Here is an 8289-nt window from a genome sequence, read left to right as displayed (position 1 = left end):
GGGCGTCCGGCTGCGCTCACCACATCTCCACATGGGGGCTCGGGCACCGTGACTCAGGCGGAGAGGGGTGTGCGGGGGCCCAGGGCCCAGAGGTCAGCTGGGACCTGCCCTTCCATGCACTTCGATCACCGGCCAGGCCTAGGGACGGCACTTGTGCATGAATTTCATGCACCAGGCCTCCAGTCTATAATAATAAAAGTGTAATATGCTAATTAGACCAGACGTCCTTTGGGGACGAAGTTGGGGCTGCAGCTGCGGGATGGAGGCAACCGCTGCTGCAAAGGCCTGCTCTTGCACAAATGTCGTGCATCAGGCCTCTGATTGCTTATAATAAAGAGCTTGCGTCCTGCCACATGGCTGCCTGTAGGCTGCCGGGCGTAGGCTGTGACCTAGGACCCGAGGCCTCACTCAGAAAACATTCCATTTAAAACCGAAGGAAACGCCTCGGGTTTAACGACGCAGTTTTAGGAGAAACAACAGGACAAAAGCGCAATAAGCGCCAATACACAGAGAACATGGACTGGGCTGCCTCGCTGCCTCGCCGGCGGACACTCAGCCTGAGCTCGCCCCACCCCCTCAAGCTCACACTCTCCTCTGAGGGAGGTTGGCTCAACGTCTCAGCACCATCCAGACCCAGAAATGAGAGGCCCAGAGGCAGCCCTGGGGTGACAGCGTCGGGGACCAGCACGGAGAGTCCCCGGGAAAAGCAGGCACCCGGCAGACGCCTCCAGGGCTGGACGGGACCTGGGGGGGGGGAGGAATGAGCGAGGGAGGTGGGCCCAGGTGGACACAAGGAGCCCTGGAGGCCAGGGTTTCCCGCGTGGACCATGGCAAAGCCAGGCGTCACTCAAGGGGGGCAAATGGCTGGGCAGTGAGGACGACGGAGGGACGGAGAGCGGAGGGTCCGAGGACAGGAGGCAGAGGCACTGCGTGGCCAGGAAGTTCCGGGGACACGGACTGACAGCAGGTGGACGGAAAGTTCCAGCTTGTGGACAGTCGTCATGACGGGGACGTGGTGCCCTGGGCTCAGGCAGAGGGCCTGGCCGGCTCCCAACACCAGCCAGTCCCCTGACGGTGATGCCCCGGGGGATAAGGTCTTTAAAGAGTTAGTTAAGTTACAGTGAGGTAATTAGGGTGGCCCCTAATCCAAAATGACCTGGAAGGGAAAATTTATACACAGACGCGTAGAATGAAGACATTGTGAAGACTCGAGGAGAGGACGACCATCTACAAGCCAGGGAGAGGCCTGGAACAAATCCTTCCCTCTCAGCCCTCAGAGGGAACCAACCCTGCCAATGACACCTTGATACTGGACCTCCAGCCTCCAGGACTGTGAGAAAATAAATTCTGTTTTATAAGACCCCCAGTCTGTGGTACTTTGTTGTGGCAGCCCTGGGAGATTAGGTAGCTCCCTCCCAGTATGAATGCACAAAAAGATACTACATGGACACCTCTGAAAATGTGCAATGCCACAAAATACAAAATCCACTGTAAAGACGAACTGGAAGCTTAAGAAAATGTAACCAGTCGGGAGGGTCTTTGGGAATAGCTTATGGAAATTCTAATATTCTATGTAGTTGTGAGATCCTAGATCAGTGATGGTGAACCTTTTGAGCTCGGCGTGTCAGCATTTTGAAAAACCCTAACTTAACTCTGGTGCCGTGTCACATATAGAAATTTTTTTATATTTGCAACCATAGTAAAACAAAGACTTATATTTTTGATATTTATTTTATATATTTAAATGCCATTTAACAAAGAAAAATCAACCAAAAAATGAGTTTGCGTGTCACCTCTGACACTCGTGTCATAGGTTCGCCATTACTGCTGTACACGTTCAAGAGGCTGAAATCCTATCGAGCACCTTCCCAGGTCACAACGGCATGAAATCAGAAATCAGCTGCAGTGAAAACGCTCAAAACAACTAAAACAAAAGATGGGCCGTAACCGGTTTGGCTCAAAGATGGTCGAGGTTACAGCAGGTGTAGGTGCAGGTGCCGGCCCAGGCGGGTGCGAACACGAGTTCGGTGCTGACGCCGGATCCGGACTGTCCTCTGTCCCCGGTCACGCGTGTGCGCGCCATGACCCCCTCTGGATAGCACTCGGCCAAATGGAGAAGGTGCCGGCAGGAGACCTGCCTGAGGGTGACTTTCCCGGCGGCTCGGGGGCACGGGGATTTCCATGGCAACGTGAGCGAGCCCTGGCTGCAGCCCAGTGTCCCAGCAAACCTCCCAGGCCGGCCGCTGGGGTGGCCCCCAAAATGCGTGCTGATGGCCACAGGCCTGTGTTTGAATCCACTGCGTTTTGGGGTGAGCCCCAGCCCCCAGAAGCCCACACTGCCCCCCTACCCCCGTTCTCAGGTGAGCCCCAGAACCGGGAGTCAATGGAGCCCTGATTAGCATTTGTCTCCCCCACAGCTTCCCGGGAATGAACAGGAAAACCTGTCGGACCTGCTCTGGCCCCAGCCCAGTCCCAGGGGCTGCGGGCACCTGAGCTCGGCCCAAAGCAAACCAGGAAACCAAGGAAAGACCCGGGGGCCTGGCACTGCCCACGTCCAGGGCAGGAGGGCGCGGGTCCCCGCAGCAGGAAAGCACCCTCCCTGCCCAGCCTTGCCTTCTGAATGCCGGGCACCACCCCCGGGTTGGGGGGACACCCACTGAGCCTTTATCTTAGGGGCACGAGTTTCAGAGACTCAGGTAGAGGAGCGGTGACCACATCCCCACGGGCACGGCTGCCCACGTGTGCTGGTGGCCGAGTGTGTTTGCTTCCCTAGATGAGGAAAGCCCGAATTTGCAAATCAGATTAATCAAAACAGGACGTCCTGGTCACAGAAAGACTCTGTGCTTTGAACAGCCAAGTCTCTTGCCCTAACCGGTTTGGCCCAGTGGATAGAGCGTCGGCCTGCGGACTCCGGGGTCCCAGGTTCGATTCTGTTCAAGGACATGTACCTTGGTTGCGGGCACATCCCCAGTGGGGGGTGTGCAGGAGGCAGCTGATCGATGTTTCTCTCTCATTGATGTTTCTAACTCTCTATCCCTCTCCCTTCCTCTCTGTAAAAAATCAATAAAAAATACATATTTTTTAAAGCCAAGTCTCTGGTCCGTTTGAAACACAGTGTCTGTACAGTCACTGTGCACACTTTCTGTCAAACGCTTCAAATCCACAGAAAGTTAAAGGCGGCCCTAACAGCCTCCGTGTCCCCATACCCTGTGCTGGTTTACGTCTTTCCCTTTCTCCTTCAGGTAGTTTTGCTAATTTAAAATGTTTAAATATGATTCAATTGACATAAACCGAATTTTTATGCAATTTTCTAGGGATGAGTAACACAGCATAAGCAGCCTATCTGAACACGTGACTCTACCTTCTCTTCTCTTCTAATTGATGGGAACATGTTATTTAAAAGAAAAGGTCGCACTTGGAGGAAGACCAGCCCCGTGGCCATTACGTATAAAAGCAAATTACAGCCAGGTGGTGGCTGAACAGCCACGGTTCGGTGTCCTGAAAACGTTTCAACTGTTACGTTTCTTCAGGACAGAGTGGAAGGTGAAAAACAATTTACACACACTCTGTAACAACCGTCCTCCGAGCCAGGCAGGCAGGCGTTCCCGGGTCGGTGACAACGCAGATCTCCTCAGAAAGTGCCCGCCACCTGTTACACCTCCCACATAACCCGCTGCAGACACAGCCATTCCTGCAGACACAGGGACAGAGCCGGAGGAGCCAGGCTCGGGACCGCCCTGACCGACAGGCTTCCTGGCCAGTCCAAGTGCTAACACTTGCCCACATTTGCAGCCAGGCCACGGGGGAGGGGGTGGGCCTAGGTGCCCCGCCACCCAACGCCCAGAGGCTGGGGCTGCGCTCCTGGGTGCTGACCTAGGCGTGGCTCTCGGCGTGGCCCTCGGGGTGACCCTCGGGGTGGCCCTCATGGCCATGTGGATGCGCCTGGGCCTCTGGTCCCAGGAAGGGAGTGCGGGGTGGGCGGTGTGCGGTCTGAGCTTGAGCTGGGGGCCAGCCTGCACCTGTCAGCGCCCACACAGAGCCTCCCGCACGGACTTCGGGCTCTGCCGCGGGGGACCACCCTCCTCGCACAAGAGCCAGCGAAGGCAGCGTCGAGCAGAGAGGCCCGCACAGAACTCGGCCAGAGAATCCCAGGGGAAGAGCAGAGCCAACGATGAAACAGGACACACATGGAGGACCTCAGCTCACCTTAAAAATACGGAACAGTTGCCCTGGCCGGTTTGGCCCAGTGGATAGAGCATCGGCCCTCAGACTCAATTCCGGTCAAGGGCACGTACCTCGGTTGCAGGCTCCATCCCCGTCCCAGTCGGGGCTGGTGCGGGAGGCAGCCCATCGATGTGTCTCTCCGACACCGATGTTTCTCTCTGTCTCTCCCCCTCCCTTCCACTCTCTCTAAAAATCAATGGAGAAATACCCTCGGGTGAGGATTAACAAAAAATAGTAATAATAAAAATATGGAACACTTAACCTCATTTTACTAAAAAAAAAACCAACATTTACGGGATTTCCTAAAGTCTATGTCCTAAGAGCTATGGGAGCAAATGGTGGTAGGCAACGAGGCAGACAAACTAATCTGAACTATAAGGAACAACACATACGATTAGAGCCAATTCATCACGACATTCCTCACCACCAGCTCGTCAACAGCACGCACTGCGCTCTCAAACCAGCGCACGTAGGTAAACGTTTTCTCAAAAGACCCGCTAACCGGAGAGTGAAAAAGTTACCCGCAGATTAGCGTGTAACTTACTTACACATCTTTATCTCTAATGTAAACCGTGACTCCCGCCACAGAGAAAACCCTGAGGAAGGAAGGAGTCCACTACGGTGGACGTCGCCACGGTGCTCTGTGACCAAGCGCACTGCCTGGCTTTTCAGACCCCACAGGCCCACGAAGCACCCAGAACAGTGGTTCTCAACCTTCTGGCCCTTTCAATACAGTTCCTCCTGTTGTGACCCCCAACCATAAAATTATTTTCGTTGCTACATCATCACCGTCATGTTGCTACTGTGATGAATCGTCATGTAAATATCTGATATGCAGGATGGTCTTAGGCGACCCCTGTGAAAGGGTCGTTCGACCACCAAAGGGGTCGCGACCCACAGGTTGAGAACCGCTGGCCTAGAATCATCAACTACTAAGTTACATGGGGTCCAGTTTTAATATCTGTCTTGTTTTTTGTGTTTTCACATTATTTTTAAGTGGATAAACTCTGCCCTCGTTAGATTACCTAAAAAACCTGAGCTCACGCTACCAAGAAGATCTGAAAGACGCTCAAGATGTCCACGATTTGGCTGCCAGATGCTTTGCAAAACAACACCGTGTCCCCCACCCTGGGCCTGGAGAAGGGGGCCCTTCCCACCCCCCTCCCACCCTCTCCTCGGGGGTCACCCCCATGGCTCTCTCCGCCCCTTCGGAACCTCCCATTGCCCTATTCTCCAGCTTCTTCTCCCAAAGCTATAAATACTATCCGTCTTCATCCTAAACCAGTGATGGCGAACCTTTTGAGCTCGGCGTGTCAGCATTTTGAAAAACCCTAACTTAACTCTGGTGCCATGTCACATATAGAAATTTTTTGATATTTGCAACCATAATAAAACAAAGACTTATATTTTTGATATTTATTTTATATATTTAAATGCCATTTAACAACGAAAAATCAACCAAAAAAATGAGTTCGCGTGTCACCTCTGACCCGCGTGTCACAGGTTCGCCATCACTGTCCTAAATGCACCATCACTCTCCTCCCTGGACCCTGAGAGCAAGCGCGGCGGAAGCAGCATGCCGTGGACATCCCGTGGACATCCCGTGGACATCCCGTGGACATCCCGTCACCAAGGGTCACCAAGGGCAGGTGCCGCGTTGCCCAGAAGCAGCCGGCACCTCCCACCACAGACCAGGGACCGCCCGGCACGAGGCTGGCAGCCCTCTGGCCTTGCCGGAGCCCAGCAAGCAGGCGCTGTGGTCCTCGGGGTGCAGATGAGGAAAGGAACTGAGTTCAAGGTCACGGAGCTCCTCGGGGGCAGAGGGGGCAGCCTGAGACCTCGCTCTGTCCTTGACCCCTGGCTCCAGAGTCTTCCCCCTTCAGGTGCTACGAGCCGCTGGCTCACTCTCCCTGCCTCTGGCTCTGTGCCTTCACCACCCAACTTTCACACTGGGGGGTCCCCCCCCCCCGGCCTCTCTCCCACTGACGCTTGGTACCTGTCCCTTTGACAACCACTTGTGTGCTGGAAACTTCTAAGTCTGTCCATCTGTCCATCAGCTCAGCCCTATGTGGCCCCAGACACTCCTCCCCAGGTGACCTGCTGACGTTCCCATCCCGAGTCCAGACCCCAGCCCTGTCCGACCTCCTGGGCCAGCCCCTGCCATCGGCCACTTGACCCAGAGTCCACCACCCTGTCCCCCCACCCCGCCTCCTCACTGCGCAAGGCCCTCGCCCCATCCCTTCTGAGCCGCGGCCGGTCACATCCTGGGGTCCAGCCTCCGGACCGGGAGGCGCCTGCACTCACAGCGCTGCTCTGTGTCCACCACCCGCGAAGCCACTGAGGGCGCGCTGCCGTGTCTGCGTGGCACTCACATTGCCCCCCCTGCTGTCCTGGGCTCACTCCCCCCCAGCCTGGGGGTCTGCGGCCTGCGAACCCCACAGCAGAGCCCGCGCCCATGCAGGCGGCTCCAGGGCGCCTGTGCGGAGGACGGAGGCCTGTGTGTGAGCTGCTTCGAGGCTGAGCTGAGCCACTGTTCACAGGGATGTGTGTGTAGCCCTCCCTCGGCCGACCCAGTATCAGTGCCTGCCCCACCCAGGTAAGCGCCCTGCACAGGACGCACTGCTTCCCAGCTGCCCAGCTCCCCGGCCAGTGAGCGCAGGGGAGGGCAGTGTGGGCCTCCCAGCACCAGGCCCAGTCCCACACAGCCCCCCCTAGGCCACACAACCCACACAGCCCCCCACAACCCCCATAGTCCACACAGCCCACACACAGCCCCACACAGTCCACACAGCCCACACAGTCCACACACAGCCCACACAGTCCCCCATAACCCCCCACATCCCCCCACAGTCCACACAGCCACACACAGCCCACACAGCCCCCCACAGCCAGGCCACCGGGCAAAGGAAACACTTCGGGCTGCCCAGTCTCAGAATAGCAGCGATTTTCGGGAATCTGTACTGCCTGGAAGTCAGACACCGTCTCGAGATCTCAGATACAACGTTTTCTATAAAAAAGCAGGTCCCGGGGGAGACAGGACGCGCAGCGCAGGCCCGGGCGCAACCTGGCAGCCGGGAAAGTGATAGCCGTGACGGAGGGAGGACCCGGGAGGACAGACAAGGAAGAGCGAGCCGCCTCCGTTCTCCTGTTTCAGGCTGCGGACAAAGCCATCTCCGCGGGAACCGCTCCTGCAGCTCCGTGAACCCGTGGCCACAAGGACAGCCCGGGCACCAGCAGCCGGGAGCAGCCGGGAGCAGCCGGAGCACAGGAGTGCGCGGCTCAGAGGCCATTTCTTTTTAAGTTTCAGGAATTATTGGGGTGAGGGGCCAGCTATTTAGAAAATGTGCTCGTTAAATGGCGACACCCCAGACGTGTGGAATAGGGAGATATTTTATAAATTGCAAAACCCACGTCCATCCGTCCGTCCGTCCTCCCCCTCCTCGTGGAATCAAGCAGCGAGGAGTAGCTGTGAGTGACCAGCGAGGGGAGAGAGAATGGAGGGGAGTCCTTCTGGTCATCAGCGTTCACAGGCCGGGCCGCGCGGGCTATGGGAGGGGAACCCCGAGACGCTCTAAGTAACTGAAAATCACTGTAAGCCGTCAAACTCTACACAAAAAAGATTAAAAATAATATTTTTGTTGTAAATACCTGGACCCTCGTTGGCTCACCTGTTCTAATGCGCACTTCAATGCAGTTTGGATGTAGGAGTTTGACTCTACGGTCCTATCACCCCGGGAAAGCCGGGGTGCGTCACCCAGCTGTGCCCAAGGTCCTGGCGCCCCGGGGCCCCTCCCTGGCCGCCTGGACCCGCTTCCAGGGCACCCCAAGGTCCCCGCCTGCCGGGTGGCCTGCAGCTCCCAGGGGAGTATCTCTCCCCCCCACCCCCAATGCTCCAGACCCAAGCCCAGCCTCGAGCTGCAGGGAGGGGCGCCCAGGAGAAACCCAGACAGAACCGGCCGATGCAAGATGGGCTTCGGCTCCCCCGCCTGGACTTGGTCCCAGTGCGCCGTCCCGATGCTGTACTCACCTCCAGGGAGCAGGGCGACGCCCCCTGGACGCGGGCAG

At 56.7% G+C, this 8289-nt stretch overlaps 1 protein-coding gene across 1 annotated transcript in view; it reads right to left on the bottom strand.

Moving 5' to 3' along the window:
• Nucleotides 1–8114, bottom strand: part of UGT8 (UDP glycosyltransferase 8) — a gene marked incomplete at its 3' end in the record, with an annotated part of 38256 nt that extends 30142 nt beyond the window's left edge. Inside the window, exon 1 of the mRNA XM_014550538.1 lies at nt 7893–8114. The remainder of the gene's footprint in view (nt 1–7892) is intronic.
• Between the last annotated feature and the right edge of the window lie 175 nt (nt 8115–8289).

The sequence above is a fragment of the Myotis brandtii genome, unplaced genomic scaffold (genome assembly GCF_000412655.1).
Source record: "Myotis brandtii unplaced genomic scaffold, ASM41265v1 scaffold603, whole genome shotgun sequence".
Taxonomy (NCBI): domain Eukaryota; kingdom Metazoa; phylum Chordata; class Mammalia; order Chiroptera; family Vespertilionidae; genus Myotis; species Myotis brandtii.
Note: the sequence above shows the minus strand (reverse complement) of the source record. Positions and strands in the feature narration are given on the sequence as shown.